The sequence below is a fragment of the Pteropus alecto genome, unplaced genomic scaffold (genome assembly GCF_000325575.1).
Source record: "Pteropus alecto unplaced genomic scaffold, ASM32557v1 scaffold25, whole genome shotgun sequence".
Lineage (NCBI taxonomy): Eukaryota > Metazoa > Chordata > Mammalia > Chiroptera > Pteropodidae > Pteropus > Pteropus alecto.
This window is the reverse complement of record NW_006441955.1, coordinates 34,009,635-34,027,139: the sequence shown is the minus strand read 5'-3', so window position 1 is coordinate 34,027,139 and position 17,505 is coordinate 34,009,635.

The following is a 17,505-nucleotide window of genomic DNA, read 5'->3' as shown; positions in this document are numbered from 1 at the left end:
AGCCTCTAAAGATTTCCTTGGCTTGCTGTCTTTGCCGCTCTCTTCTCTCTGGTCCTCTGCCTTGTAAGCAGTAACTGTATCGGCCTCCATGGACAACTCCCACTTCCAGGTTTGTATTTTCTTCTCAAAGAGATCATTTCTCCTTTTTTTTTTTCCCTACTCTGCAGCTAGGAAACTCTTTCAGTCTCTAACTGAGTCAATCATAGGGCTCTCCTCACTTGTTTCTCATCTCTCAAATATTACTTTCCTTCATTGCTTGATGTCTAATATCTTGTTTTATTTATTTTTCTTGGTTTATTTTTTCGTTGTTTCAGGCAGGAAAGTAACCCAGGCCCTATTACTCCTCTAGCTATTGTAGACTATATTACTAGTCTGTCTGAGTCACTTGATATGCAAGACACATAGTCACAGATTGGACACAGAGTATCCATAAGGTTAAAAGCAAAAACAAAGCCCAAAACCCTTCAACCTATAGATTTTGTTTCCTTCATGTTCTAGGAAAGTCATATAAGATGAATAATGCCTAGCCTTCCCTTTTATCCTATGAACCTGCAAGCCTGCCCTGCTTTGATGCTGAATTATTTGCTTGTGACACATCAAAGTAAATGTTAGCCTTGAAACATGGGGAAAATGACTTTCTTGAGCTGAGTATGTTTTGCCCTGCATTTCCTTGAATTTTCTAGATCTTATTTTTCTACTACACAGAATAGATCTCTGTAGGTGAGCACAGAATAAGGATTCTGAATCTTTTGCTGTGCTAAGACACAGAAGCTGACTCAAAAGAAATATACTGGATTGGAACAGATGCCTATGAGAAATGTAAAATAGCTTGGCTTCTCCTTACAAAGCCGTACAAAACCACACATTAAAAAGTAATTTAAATTTGGTGAAACTAGAATGTTTAGACCTCTAGTTTTAGTAATCTGTAACTTTTGGTGATGCTACTTGTTTTAAAATTTTTCTTTTAAATAAATGTGTCCTAGAGATATGTTCAAACCATTCTGGGTTTTCTTTTCTCTCTCTTTTCAGTCTTCACCTCTGATATGTTTCCTGGATGAGCATATGCTTAGATTTCTCAAGCATAGTGATAATTTCTTATGACCAGCAGAGTCAGTCATTATTTATTATACTTTGTTCTCACTCCTTCCCACTCTCCTAGTGGGAACATTGCAGTGGCTGCCGGCTAGTAAATTAGCCCAGGGAGCTCCTTCTGCTGATTTCTTTTCTCGTTATAATAGTAAAAAATTTAACTGTAACATTCTCTATCCCTGCATATGTGTGTGCATATGTGTGTGTGTGCATGTGTATAGATAGATATAGATAGATAGATAGATAGATAGATAGATAGATAGATAGATAGATAGATAGATGATAGATAGATAGATAACCTCCACAGAGGTTGGAAGCACACTGTAGGGGCTAATAGTGAGTAATTTAACTGGCTTTCTCACACATTTTACTCTCTTTCTTTCTCTAGAGTGGCTGCAGAAGTACAATGTGCTCATGTATCGTTGTTTCACATTATAAGCCAAGCTTGTGGGTTTATGTGTCATCTCACTGTTTCTGCTGCATTGTTTTCTGGCTGGATGTGATATCGTTTCATCCATTGTCAGGGGGCTGCCCCAGATACCTGGGATGCTCAAGAGATGCGACACTTACTTGCCATGTGATAGCAAAGGCTTCTGTTTATTTCTGTGGCTGCTCCTCCTGCAACCCTCTGTGGGATCTCTGGATATTCAAGCTGATGGGAAAGCTGAAAATCATACAACCTTACTGAGGCTTTATGAATTTTTGCTTATGGGTATTTTTCAAGCAAGCACCAGGCAACCATGAACTACAATTTGCAAGAACTTCTTTCTTTTTTTAAAGTGTCCTTATTAAATCTCTCCTGGGTCACAGCTCTGTAGTTACATGAGCTTTTGACTAATAGTATGTTAGTAACACACAGTTTAGCTCTGGAAGAGTGACTGATAGTCACTTGAATAGACTGAAAGCAGGAGCCATGTGTCATACTTCCCTTTGTATCCTATATCCTAAGTAGTTGTTGACTGAGTGATTGATTTAGGGCAAAATAGTCTATTTTCTTAGGATAGAGTTTTTGATCCAGATCAAAGGCATGAGCCTTTATCTTTTATAATGGTCTGCCTGCTTGCAGAGTTAAGAGATTTATATGGGGGTGATGTAAAAAGTGTCAGTCCGAAAGGGTCTGTTGATTTCTGCAAATGCTACAGTCTCACTATTAATTTCAGTTAAAAAGAAAACTCACTGTCTATCTAATGCTGGGGGAGAAAAGGCAAGATAATAATGGGGAAATATAGAAAATAATACTTTAATGGGTTTTTTGTATTGGTTTGATTTTAGAAAAAAAAACTATTCTCTATATACCATTGGATCTGAAGAGATAAAAAACTGGTTTTTGAAAAGATGTGTTGTCAGTAATGACCAAAACGTCAGAATGTGAGATTCATTCAACTTTAGGAAGAAACATATTACATTGTCTATTGTGCCTTAAAGTAATCTATTTAATTGACTACTTGACTATTTAGCTTTCTACGGTTTTCAAGTTGTTTTAACAAGACTCTCTATAATTAGGTCCAAGTGGTATGAGACAGCAACTGATAAAAAAGCTATAGTTATTTTATATTTGTATCTCATTAATGAGCCTTCAGATTAACATCAACGATTCATCTATGGGGAGATGTCATTGTGGGCAGTAAAATCCTCGTTTCCAGCTCCTCAGACAAAGCATGTGTATCCCTTAACTTAACCTAAAGCAGTGTCTTCCATTGGAGACATGTGTGAATACCAGCCCTGTCTTCAGCTAACCTTGTGCCTACGAGTGGGAAGTAAACCTTTGTACAACCAGTCAGTCCCAGGGCACGTGATGGCACATCTCAAGGGGTGGGGACATGTAGCTGATCAAATGAATTTTCTTACTGTATCTCCCATAATCCAGGTACTCTGGGGGAAGTCATGCCACCCCATGATGTGTGATACCGCTTCAGATTATTTGCAAGAAACAATCTAAATGTCAAATTGTGGGTAGCGTGGAGGCCCTGCACACGGTGAGACAAACCAGAGTGTGAGGAAACAGAGCGAGGTTGTTTTTGAAGGTGATGCAAAAAGGAACTCTAGTTGTTAGACACCGGGTAAATGCAGAGAGCTGAAAGAACCGTTGTTCCAACCATTTCACAGCCCAATCCATCAAGAGCAGGGTCATTGCTCTAAGTGTTTATGTATTTCTTCCAAACAACCGAATACATTTATTCAGCAAGCATTTACTGAGTGTCTCCTATGGACCAGATACTGTTCTAGACATTAAGGATGTAGCAGCGAGTAAAACAGAGCTCCTGCTCCAGTGGCTTCCATCTTCTCAAGGGGGACAACAGACAGCGCACAAACCAAAGAACGTATCTCCCCTCAGGTGGTGATAGGCACTATGAAGAAAAATAAAGCAGCAGAGGGAGATCAAGAGTGAAGGAGACAGTGTGACAGATAGGGGGTTAAAAAGGCTTCTGCAAAGGTGACTTTGAAGAGCATGAGTTCCTTCAGCCCCAGTTCCCATTTCTTCCTGACTATGACAGCCTTTCTCTGACTTACCACCTTTGTCTGTACCTGCACAATCAAAGCTGTGACAATTTGGACCTTTCTGTCAAATTCGTAATTGACTATGTGACCAAGGATCAGTACAGCCAAAATTCTCAAGAGCCGACTCAGAAGTTGATTGTGTGGGGTCCTCTCCTGTCCCCTTTGCTCTCCAGGCAACAAAGCACGGGCCATAGTTTACTCAAATGAACCAGGAACCAAGAAAGAAAAGGAATTCTATTATCTTGGAGGGATATTAAGGAAGTAAAGTTAGTGAAAGATTTTAGATTTAGATTTTAATCTTGGCTTCTCTACTCACCAGTTGGGTAATTTTGAACAAACTTCTTAGCTTGCTTATACCTCAGTTTCCTCAGCCGCTGAGAATAATAATAGTGCTTACCTCAGTAGGGTCTGCTAAGAATTAGATGAGAACTTTATATAGAGCTTTTTGCATGGTTTCTAGGACATGATGTGCACTCAATAGTTGAAATGATGATCGCCATTATTATTGTTAGCACTACCATTTATTGAGACAGCTATATTTGTGTATAAGCCAGCTGCCCTAGAAGTACAAGTAAAGAATTTCTGGCCAGCATTACTTTTTACTCTATTTCATTAATTCATTCATTGAACTATTCATTTATTCAAGAAATAGCTATTCTATGATTGGCATGTTGCTGAGCACCATGTTAGATTCTGTGGGGAGTAAAAGTTATACATGTTTTTTGACTTGTACAGAAGACCGAAGCATCAAGGAGGACTCGTTCCAGATGACCTTTAAAGTCTCTTGCAAGTTGGATTGCCTGTGATTCTAAGGCACTTGCCAACCAACCAATAGACAGACGGAAGCTCTGGAAGTGCTGAGATCTGTACAGGGCCCTAAGGATTCCAGCACAGGCCAGAAATGCCTCCTGGGGACTCAGCCAAGGGCAGAAAGAGTAACTGGTTTATAAAATCCTCCATCCCTTTTAATTACTCACATATTAAAAATGTAATAAGAATCCCTCACATTTGCGCACTCTTTTAGAGTTTATCAGGTGTTGTCATATGCATCATTTCAAATGATCCTCTTACTAAAACTGGATAGGACAAGTGTCCTTGCCCTTATCTCACAATGAGGAAACTGAGGGTCAAAGGCTTTAAGTGACTCATCTAAGATCCCACAGTGGCAGAACTGGGATTCCTACACATGAGCCTAAGATCTTGGTTAGGAGTTCTAGGGTTCTAGGAAGGGAAGTGCTCCTGAATGTCAGGGTGGTCCTCCTTGATTAGGAAAGTCCTTCTCTTATGCCAGCCTGCCTCATTGTGAAGGGCAGTTACTGATGAGAGTAAGGCTGGGGCATTTACCCACTGGCCACTTGAGTCAAACCAACTCTGGTGGTGCAGTGTAAAGAGAAAACAAGGCCTTCTAATTTAGGTTTCCCCCATACCATGCTACCTACAAGAATGTGGGATTTTCCTTTGGGGCCATCAGGGGCAGATGCCCAGAGACCGTGTCACCCACTCCCTTCTCCTTAACTTACTCGTGCCTCTGGGCCTGTGTGGGTAGCTGGCACATAGGCTATAATGGCGCATGATCACCTGGGTAACAACACTTACCTATCTACCCAGATGTCAGATACTGCTGTTGCCCAAGGGAAGGTGGATGAGTAAACAAAGCCCTTGCCCTCCTCCATTTGGGGATGCCTCTCTGTCTGAATTGCAGTGGCAGCGCTCTGAGCTAGGAAGGGAGATGGCCGCCTCCACAAGCTCAGAGGCGTGCTCCCCCACCTTTCTGATGACCACTGGGATAATTCAAAGAGAAAGAGTAAAAACTCACCCCAAGGTATGGAAAGTGAAGGCTTTTCATACTGCAAGGGGTCTGTGCGTGTGTTCTGCAATATGGCAAAGTTCCTGTCTCCACTCCTTTACCAGTTTCCCTGCATCTCCTCACATGACACCAGACAGACCATGTCCTGCTATTGCCTGGGAGCTCACACAGGAGCCTCTTCTTTTATCGTGTCACAAGATGGAACACCGCAGTTTGTCCCACTGTATCTTGCAAGAAGCTGATATTCCAATGATGTTATTAAAAAGTGGCACCTTTCGCCACACTGTGAGAAAAAGCTTTCTGGTGGGGGCAGGGAGACTGCGATACGTTTTCCCCAAGGAGCTCACTTCAGCCACAGCATTTGATGTATGGTGACATCTCCCCCACACGCTGATACACACACACACACACACACACACACACTAGCTGAGATGGATAAGAAAGTTAAGAGACTTGTTCAAGGTCACACAGAGGGACAAGGAGGTCAAGTCATTTACACAGGGGTAGAAAACATTCAGCCCAGCGCTTCTTGGCTCTTGGTCCTTCTCCCTGACCTCTGATCATCCACACCTCACCTCCTTTTCAGCTGAATAAATGTGTAATGCACACCAGAAATGCCACCGCAATTCAGTGTATCACTTATGAACCGTGGCTTTTAGCTAACAAGAATGTTGTTAACTCTTACTCCCTGTGGGTGTTTCTCGATTCAGGGTTGTGTGTTTTTATTTTTGCTTTCTTGCAACTGAAATCCATACTCAGCTCAGGATAATATCCAGGTCTGTGTGCTGAGGAAAGCCTTGCATGAAGGAGCATAAGTTCCCCATTCTAGTTTCGGCTCCCCTCCAAACCACCCAGACCTGGAAGTCAGTACTCAGCCTCTCAGAGGCCCAGCTTCATAGGAAGTAAAGTGGAAAGGATAATACCTTACTTGTCAATCTCACAAGGATATTATAAATAAAAAGACACCATAAGCTCGAAAAGTTTCAAAATTACTAGAAGAAAAAGAAACTTTTTCTGTCTAGAGGGGTTATGAAATAGTGAGAAGCTAGTGGGCCAGGAGTCAGGCAGTGCTGGGTTCGAATCCTGTTCCAGTTGTGTGCTCTTGGGAAAGTTATTTACTCTCTGAGTGTGTCTTAAAATGGGAAGGAAGTTTTTTAAAATGGGAAGGTAAAATCCATTTGGCAAAGTTGTGGGGAGGATTAACTTAGGGAAAGTCTGTTTACAGTTCCTAGCAGAGCACCTGGCCTGATGGAAGGTGACTGTCGGGTGTCAGTTCCTTTCTCCTTTGTACCACTTGCCCCATGTTTGATGCCCCACAGACTCTTAGACTTTTGCAGAGAGTTCCATGTCTTACTCCTTTTAGAATTCCCAGTATCTGTAACTGGGTTTGCCATCTTACAGGAGCTCAATAAGTATCTGTGTCTATGAATGAATATATAGATCAGGGAAGGAAAATGTAATGTGTTTAGTTTTAAGAATTCATTGTAATATTTGATACCGCCAAAGGACCTGTCTTCCTAATTGGGAACACGGGGGTGATTTTGTCAGTTTTATTTAGATTGGAACAATTAGGTGGCAATTTGTGCATTTAACTCATAGATTGGCTTAGGATGATCCAAACCTAGCAGTAATATTGTTCAAACAAAACAAATCTGACTTATTGTTTGGCTCAACTCAGCATTGCAACAACTAGTTTCACAGCAGGAGTTCACATAGACAAGTAAAAACTTGGGGAAAATTCCCTCATGAAGGAAACACATGCCTAGTCAGAACTGTCTCATAATTTAAGAGCCAATTTTTAAAATAACTATTAAATTAAACTGGTTAATTGTTCTGGTTTCCATCTAGTCGATCACAGGTGGGGATGACGGGACCTATCTCAAAAGTAAAAGGGAGATATGGATAAAAGAGACCCAAGAATGCACTGAATGAAATTATTTTCTGCAACATAGATCACAGTATGTTTCTAAAGAGTCCATTTTTATATCACTTTTCCTGGTGTTTTTGGAAAGTGGTTCTGGATGGGTTTGTTTTTCAGAGTATTCGATGCATCGTTATTTTTAGTAGTACTCATAAAGTTGTCGAACATAATTCTATTAGATTTACTCCTAAATTTGCTTCAAATAATCCTGAGTTTATAAATAAAAATATTGTACTAGGTAAGACGAGAACCAAAGGGGTTGGAGACAGAAAGTAGAAAAAAGCAAAGAGGGAAAATATCCTAAAGCTTTGAGAACTTATGCTTGAGTATCTTCTTTCTCTTGCTCCCTGAGAAATTAACGAAGAGACAACCCCGAAACTTCAAAGTTGTAGTACTCTGCTTTGGGAATTACAACCTCCATCTTAGTTGTTTAAAAACGAGTACACATGGAAATGATGCATCAGCATATCTTTTTAAGTGTAGGGTTTTTTTTTTTTCTGTTGAAAATTAATCAACAACCCTCCAGTTATTTAGGGCTTAGTGAATAAAAAAAAAAAAAAATTAGATCTGTCTGATGAAAACCAAAATATGTTTAATCGCAGTAGTAAAACATGACCAAGGTCAAAATAATAACCGGACAGTGGTGTAAGGTAAAAGTCCACCTCTGTGATCCCCACCCAGTGCTACTTAACAGAGGTAAGAATTTTTGTTTTGTTTTGTTTTTATTTGCATGCCTACATAAGATTATATGTGTATACCCTTCCAACCTCTTGCATTTAAGGGGTGAGTGCCCGAGTCTGAGTTGCTCCTCTTCGTTATTTTGTATATCGACAGGCCATGTATGCGAGGGTAACATGATCGATGACGAAACCAGATTGGTCAAGTTTATAAGCTATATGACTCTGGGTAAATTACCTAATTTAGTAATGTCACCTAAAAAGTGGAGTGATAATACTGCCTACCTCTTGTGCTAGTTGTGAAAATTGAGTTAATATAGCAAAATGTCCAAACACTGCCTGATTCAGAGTAATCTCTCAATAATGGTAGCTGCGATCACAGCCAGATCTGCTCGCTCCAAATCTCTAAAATATTGCCTTTATTCTGATCACAAATATTCCCAGTTTTATATCTCTTCCAACTCAATATACATATATATTTTAATATGGCAAAAGAAGTAAGGTTTTACTTTTTCTCCCTAGCTGCTCTTTCCTCCAAAGCCCCAGTACTTCAAAGGCTGTAACCATCCTGCTCAAAAGCTTTCAAAACTTGGAGTAAAGTCAATCACCTTCTCATTTGGTATTATTCACATGCTTCAGATGTGTATGGGCTATTTCCAGCTGATGAGTTTATATCTGAGCTACACTGCATTTTAAGAATCTTCCAGCACAAAAAGAAAGACTTGGCTTCAGGAGGGATCATGACTGGCCAGTTGATCTGTTAAATAATATGCCAAATACTGAGGAAATAACGAGGAGGAGAAAATTACATTCACACTTCTTTATTGGTGCCATTAACAGTGTTTTGTCATCCAGCTGATGAAACAATGCCATCTCCCCAAAAGCATCACACCGTAAGACTTCTTGGAGCCTTGTCCAACCTTTCACCCCTGTGTCCCAGCAGCCCCCTCATCTACCAGGTGCGGGGAGACAAGGGAGGACCAGGGGGTGACTGTGTGAGGATGTGCTAGTTTAGAGGAAGCCAAAGGACTGGGATACTTTCCATAAGAATCTCTTACGTGTGAAAGCCATTCCCATATCGGTGTCATCAGAGCAGTGGTGAGCCCCCTCCTCCCATGCACTGCTCTGGAGGTCAGGGGACCCCTCTTTGAGCCAGTCTGCAGCTCGGCCCACTCAATCGCCTGCCTTCCATTGTGCCCTCTTGGCTACTGGGACCTTAACAAGAACAGCCCTTGCCTCCCTTCTGTGTTCTCCCCATGCTTAGTAAAACAAATGCCTCTTTCTAGTATTAGGCAAACGAGGGAGGGGACAGCTCTTTTCTCCTATCTCTCACCCCACTCCCAGTTATTTTTCGTAGTCTGAAAATCATTTCTCTCTCCCTCTGCCCTTCTATTCTCTCCTTCCATCTGTCCTTTCTCAGGATCTCTGTAAGATATTATTTTGGTTCCTCAATGTATAGTTGTGTAGATGGAGACTATGTCACTCCCTAGAATATGATAGGAGATTTTTATAAAGTATAAATTTAACTAAGTGACTCCCCTGTTTCAAACACATTATATTCAGGATTAAAATCCAAAGTCTCACCAAGACTTTCAAGGCCCCAGCTGATGCAGCTTACCCTCCAGCCTCATTTATTTCATTCTTTGTCTAGCTCATGACATCTCAGCCGCTGGGGGCTTCTTTCTATTAACAATAACTGTCATGAGCTGAGCACACTCAATCCTCACAATAACCTTACGAGGTCAGAATTGTTATTCCTGTTTTATAAAGGAGGAAACTGAGGCACAAAGAGGAAAGTAAGATATGACTGGTAAGGGATAGATCTAGGATTTAAATCTAAGATGTCCAGCTCCTGGTCCTCCACTCTTGACCATTACAGGGTGCTGCCTCTTTCTAATATCTCAAGCATGTCAACTTCTTCCATGCCTTTTGCACATGCTTTAGGCAAGGAACTGTGCTGAGAAAAAAATGCTAGAACCATAATGTGACATCACTCTTTTTCTCTGCCACAAGGAATCAAGAAATAAATCTTTGTTGTAGTAAGTCACTGGAATTGGAAGTTAACTGTTACTGCAGCATTAACAGTCCAGATTGACCTATACTTGTGATACATGACATTTATCTCCCTACTACACTATTCTTTTCATGAAATCAGAGGCTGCATCTGTTTCATTTTATGTTCTCTACTAAGCATCTAGTAAAGGGCCTGGCACATTTAAGGACTCAAAAAGATTTGTTGAACGAATAAGTATGTAATAAACAGACACCTGAACCAGCATTGAAAGGCTACCTTTTGGTGTGTATTGTTTATCAAGATGAGCAAGTAGCTTTGTAAAGGCTAATCAACTCTCACTTTTCACTCCATTTATATTACCCTAGACACCTTCCACACCTCTTTCCTTATTCCATCTCCCAGCAGACACGTAATTTTGACACTGCTTTTAATATGTATGCAGTTGCTATATAAGGTTTAATTCCTAGAAGAAAAGTTCTATAACTATTCGGTTTCCATGGAAAAAACAAAGAATTATCTTAAACATCTTCTTTCCAATAAAGAATAGTTTGTCCCAGATTGGTCAAGAGACTTAAAAGGACCTACCACAGCTTCGAGTCTGTTTGCTTTTCATTCAGGCAAGCTGAAATAAAATACACATACTGTGGGACAATATTACTGAATATATTTTGAAAATACAAGAAACTGCATTGGCTTTCTCTGAGACAACTTTTTTTTCTATATTTAAACTATTCCTAACTTCTATAGATGGACACGTGGGCACTTTTTCTCCTACAAAGGATTTTGCTGAAGATCCTGAGTAGTACAGGACATATGAGCAGAAGAATAAGCTCTCCTCTGAAAATAGTCTCTAGGCATTCTGTCCCTTACACCACATATCATGGAAGTCAGTTGTACTAGAAGCTTCCAGTCTAACCCTTGTCTCTGCAGATGATAATAGGAATCCATGTCTTACTTATGTCTGTGTCCCTAACACTGAGCCTAGTGCCTGGCACATGTGAAGGCACATAATAGAGGCTCAGTAAATGTTTGTTCAGAGCATAAATGGTTATGTTGAAATAAATGAAAAAGTGCAAGTGCTAGGAAGACCTGAGCCCCTTCTCATTTATAAATCTTCCAGAGAACTTGGAATCCAATGAACAGGGTGGGTGGTGCACAAACATACAACCCACTCTCCCTCCTCGAAACCCTCCCCGAGGTCAGGGCCGCTTCCAACTTTTTTTTTTACTCTTTCCAATTCTTTGGATCCTGTCAGTCAAACACAGTGTGGCTATTAGCCAACCAATAGTAGCCTGAGAGATAAGAGGAAACTACATTCAAGTACTTCCCTGCCACCAACTTTCTGTGAGCCTTTGCCTCACTTGCTAAATGACCTCATGGTCCAAATGATCCCTAAGGTCTCTTCCAGCTCTGACATTCTGTGCCCTTTCTGTGAAACACCCCTGACTTGAAAGGACTTTGTCTCTCACTATTGTTTCTTGCCACCTGGTCTTCAGAGCTATACATGCACTAGACCAATTAGCTGCGTAATTGTTCCCGAGTACAAGCTTAATCTTAATTAGACAGTGTCTGGGTTCACACTGTAGCAATTAACCCCCAAAAGGAACAATTGCTCTAGAATGAACACAGCATAATTGTTTGAAGCTCACCCTTCCTTATCACCAACTCCCTTTGGGCCTCTACAGGAGAACTGTCTGCTGTGGGTTGGCCACTTTCTCTTGACCTCTACGTGGTCTTCGCCATGTGGTCCCCCAAAACATGTAGAAAAGGAGACAAGGAAATTAGGTGGTTTATTTTCAGTCTTCACACGATAGCAGCATTTAGGTTGCACAAACTTAACTGTTTTTGTCTGTTTGCAGGTCTTATGAATATACGGGTAAGAGAGAGAAAGGCTTGCTAACATAAACCACAGTTAGTCAACCATATGCTTCTCAAACAAGCTGCATTTAATACAGCACGAATAGAGCAGGCAGTGAGAATTTTCTGTTACTAAATTTGTTACAGTGATTCGTAGGTATTTAAACTTGAGTATGTTTTTACAGTTTGAGGTAATTGGCCTATTTTAAATAACTGGCAACACACATGCACTGTACTTTTTTCCTTTTCTTTCTCCCCTGCTAAATGTTTTCTGGCATACTGACAGCTCCAACCACACTCAGAATCAAGGTAGTAATACAATAGGCCAGAGGCAACGTGACCAGAGATTTTCTATTTGGAGCAGACCATTTGAGCCAATGGCAGTAAGGGGACCCAGGTCTGTATTTCTGACTCGGCACCTAGTTCAGGGATGGGTGAAAAGTTTGTCAGCTAATGAGGGAGCCACTGACAGTAAAGCAGAGTGGCTAAGAGTTCCATCTTAGAGGCAGGCCCATGACATGCCAACTCCTGCCAGCATTTAGTAGCTGTGTGTGCCTGGTTCTGTTAGCCCTCCATTTCTTCAACTGTAAAATGGTGATACACCTATCTCATGTTCTGTGGAACATATGCAATAAAATATGTAAAGTGTCTCACATAGTCCCTGGCACACAGTAAGGGGCTAAATGTAGGCCACTATGAGAAATAAAATTATTAACAGCCTTGAATATGAATATGTTTAATCCTGTCACCAGCTAAACGTGCAAATTTGAAAACAAGTTCTCTTTATTCAAAACAATTTACTTTTGTTTTTTAAAAAAATCATATTAAACACATAAATCTATGACAATCAGTCTTAATGGTGTCCCTCTTGGGGCTGGATAGTGCACAGGTACCATACCTAGTTCGCACACCTAGAAGTAGCAGCCTTGAATAGATTTTTAGCAGTGATTGGCCCTATGGTTTTATTATATAATGCTTATTAGGTGTTATTCCAAACCACAGTCTTCTGCAGAAGCATTTTGTAATAATTGAATTATGTCCCCTCTAAATTCGTGTGTTGAAGCCCTAACCCTCAAAGTGATGGTATTTGGAGATGAGGCCTTTGGGAGGTAATTAAAGTTATATAAGGTCATGAGGGTGGGGCTCTCGTGATGGGATTAGTGCCCTCATGAGAAGAGGTTCCAGAAAGCTTGCTTTTTTTCTCCCCCCATATAAGGACACAGGAAGAAGGCAGATGTCCATTAGACAGGAAGAGAGGCTCACCAGAAACTGAATTGGCCTGCACCCTGATCTTGGACTTCCCTGTTCCCAGAACTCTGAGAAAATAAATTTCTGTTATTTAAGTCACCTAGTCTAGGGTATTTGTTATGGCAGTTTGAGCTGACTAAAACACTGCCCCATCTGCAAGCTTTCATGGTACTTATACTGCTTTACCATAGCAACAATTACATTAAGTTTGAATTGTGTGCTTATTTCTAATGTTCTCTAGCAGACTGATCACTGAAGAGGCAAGGACTATATATTTTTTCTCTGAACACTCCCATAATTATCAAATATTAAATGTTCCATAGACATTTGTTGAATGAAGAATGAGTTTTGCCCCTTTCTTCTAGCTCAACTAAATGCTACTGGGTGGGGGGCACAATCCTGGGAAATACAAGGTCTTTGAAATCACCTTCATATCCTACTGGATGAGGCATGAGAAAGTGAATCGAGTGAGAAAGAGCTCAGCATTAATTTGTGATTAATAAGACAGAAGAGATAAAAATGATTAATAAGAAAATTGCTCTGTGGTTGATTTGAGTACTGGAGTAATGCATAGTTTTCTGCTATAATAAAGAGCTTTTCCATGGAAACATTGAGTAATAAAAATATTATTTGGGGGCTAATATTCTTGTCTGAAAAAATATATTCAGGAGAAAATATTATGTTGATTCATTTGGGTGTCTATCATCTACCTAGTCCCAATTTGTAACAAATTAAGTTATAATGATTTTACATTGCTATATTTTTCAAGTATTTCACTTGTATTATTTTGTAATGAACTTAAAAGTACATAAGCAAGTATAGATGTGGTAGAAACCGATTATATTCTCTGCCCAACAGTCTTTGCCCTTTTGGGGGAAAAGTTTCTCTCTTATGTTATAGAACATTCCTTGTTTCCAATCTTGAGGATCTAGGGAAGGTTCTAACCTTAGAACCCCATCCCCTTGGCCACAGAAGGGCACATGAGCCAAGACAGGCCAATCAGAACTCTTCTCCAGGATTGTTCCCATGGGAACTAAGTAAAGAGGGCAACTTTCTCTCTGATCTTATAGTGAACTCTACTTGTAGAGAAGGAAGCCAATATATTGAGAAAAGCAAAGGCAAGCAATGTCTTGAAGAATCAGCTCTGTTTTCATTGTGAGTGACAGAAAGTCAACTTGAAACAGCTTAGGAAAATCAGGGAATTCATTGACTTATTTTATCAAACTGGAAAGAATTTTGGTGTAATTGAGTCTCAGAAATGACCCAGTGTTATTTCTAAAGTGTTAGGTAGGACTCAGATGTAACCACAGAGGACCAGAGAAATTAGATAAGTTATACAAATTAGAAAAGACAAAATGAAAATTACATTCAACGAACACTACTATGAGCCAGGCAATGTATGTTATGCTTTATGTACCTTTTTATAGGAAGGTGTCATTTCTCCCATTTTACAGGTAGAAATGAATCCACACAGCAGATATTGGCAAAGCGGAGAGTTGAACTCACGTCTATCTGGCTCCGAAGCCCATGATCTATATCTATACTAAAAAGTCAGAAGGAAGAAAAAATAAATAAATAAATAGTCAGAAAGCACCCTATTAATAAGCAACAAAGCCAGATATGCCAAGTATCAGGCAAGTCCCTTTCCACCGAATGATGCTGCCTGTGCCCAAATAACTGAGGCAAAAGCCAAGACATCTGTATAATTTACCTGTGTGTTAAAATATATTATCCAGCTCTCATCATTTTTTATAGCACAAAGCGTACTTTTGTAATCAGTCCTTATCTGTTTAAATACTTTCTTAACATAGCTACATGTCATTCTTCTGGGTAAGGGGTTGACTGCAAGACGTGTTGATTCTGAAATAGAACCTTAGCTCATTATTTCCGTGTCCTGCCAAATATGATACAAATCTAACATCACAAAAAGCTCTACTTGGTACTTTGGCCAAACCTTCAACAGAGTTGCCGCAAGGTCATGTGTTCCCCTCTAGTATGAACAGACCAGCTAGAACAGGAAGGAAGAATGGGAAATGAAAGAGAACTCCAAGGGAAAATACAGAAAAGCATGGAGAGTAGAATTAACAGTTTGAGGAAGAATGCCCCAAAAAGGCTGTGATCCAAGCAAAATAGCGGCAAGTGAAATAAACAGAGGACGTAGGTGTGAAGAGCAGACACCCCAGAACAAAAGAGGAGTTGAACAAAAAGCAAGAATCACTCTAAAGAATAAAAAAGTGAAGAGAGAAAAGGGTTCAAAAATAGTAAAATATGGAGTCATTTATTGGTATTCACAAAAAGAGAAGAAAATTCTCAAGAGAAGACAATGACTAAATCATTGGTTTCCTGCTTTGACATGGAATTTTCCTTTGGAGAAGAAATTCTATGAGAGCTAATAGACACTCCAGATGTACTTAATTGCTTGGTTGCATTTCCCGCACACACCACTGGGTGGAGGTGGGAAGTGGTACACACCTTGAAGAATTCCTTTGAAGAATTTCATTGGAATTGTATTCCAATGACTCTACTAAGTTGAAAAAGAATCTGCAGATAACTTACCACCTGAGTTATGTAAAGCTCACCACTAAGTTGTGAATGAGTTAAATTAAAATGGCAGGGAAAAAAAGGAGAATAATGTCCCCCAAAAATAAAGTCAAAATGATGAGAGAAAAGTAAAAAGAAATGTGGAGAATTATTTATCAATTGAAGGTGAATTTTTTAGGCTGAAAATTAAAACTGAAACCTTTTTAGGGTGTGGGACAAAGGTCCATGGACTGGATCTGGGGCTAGAAAATAGATAGGGGCAGATCATCCAGGACCCTAAAACACTGCTGATTTTAGGGAAAGGAGAGAATGATGAGAGAGAAGTAACATACTCAGGTTTACATTTTGGAAAGATTGCTCTAGCTAGTGTGGGGAATGAACTACAAGAGGGCTAAATTTAGTGCCAGAAGAACAGGGAGAAGGTTACCTCCAATGATCCAATTAAGAGGTGATGGCTGCTTGGACTAAGGTGATGACAGTGAAGGAGAGAAGTGGAAGGGTTTGAGAAATATTTAAGAGGGAAAATAGGTAAGGCTTCATGGCACCTTAGATATGGGGAGTGGGAAAGAAGGTGATGAGGATGAAGGATTAACAAGAAGTTATTAGAATAGTTTTGTCATCTTGTATTAATCAGGACTCTTTAGGTTACAACTGACACAAATTCTAACTCAAATTGGCTTAGACAAAAAAAAAAAAAGTATGTTCTTTTTTAACTGAAAAGTCCAAAGTACTTTTGAATTCAGGTACCACTTTTCCCAATTCTTGGTTCTGCTTCCCTCTCCATTGGCTTCATTCTCAGAACTACCGCCCCATGATGGCAGGGTGACTGTCAGTAGTTCCATATCAACAAGTCCACAAAGAGAAGGATTCTCTCCACAGATGCTGGTGACCAAAAAGCAGTGTCCATTTATTACATATTTCCAAGAATGCCACATCAGCATAGATGGATGCTTCTCTCTTTGAAATGACAAATTAATTTATAAACATTCACACATTCAATTGAGTAAAAGCTGGTGTAGTTTATAGTCAGATCATTTACCTCACACAATACAAGGCTACTTAAGTATTTCAAACTTTCTGACATTGTAAAGTTTATTTATGGATTTAATCACTTGCTCAGAACCAAATTATAACTTTGTGACCTCTTTGTTATTCTGAGTAAGTGAAATCTTCGAAATGATTTTGAAGCATTATTTTACTCTTCACAAGGAATAATTAAGATATTGAATAAAAAATGCAATGTATGTTTGATACTTAAATGTTCGATATAATGTGTATCTGATTATGTAGGCAAAGAGGCTGAGAACTAAGTAAGCATGTGGTAAGTCTGCTAACTTGGCTCAAATTGCAGCCATGTTGTTTATTTACAGCTGTTGATTACTTCGATTGCCAACAATAGATTGTCGATTACTGACAACTGGTTACAGCTGCCAATTATGTGCAACACGTACCTCCACTGCATAGCGGTAGCAATGACACTTCCTGGGATTGTATCTTGTCTCTGCCATTTACTATCTGTGTGACCTGAAGCAAGCTATTCAACCTCTCTGCGCTTCATTTTCCTTATCTATAAAATGGAGAACACAATAGTACTGCTCTATGCATTCATTACAAGTATTTAATGAGTTAATATTTGTAAAGGGCTTACAACGTGCCTGGCATATAATAATTGCTATGTATGTATTTGTTGAATACATTTAAGAGTTTTTATTTAACCTCTTAAGTCTCAGCTTACCTATCTGCAAAATAATATAATAGTATCTATAATTTGTCAAGAGATTAAATAAAATAATTGTATGTAGAGCACCTAGCACAGGGCTTTGCATAAAGCAGACCTTCAATAAATGTGGTT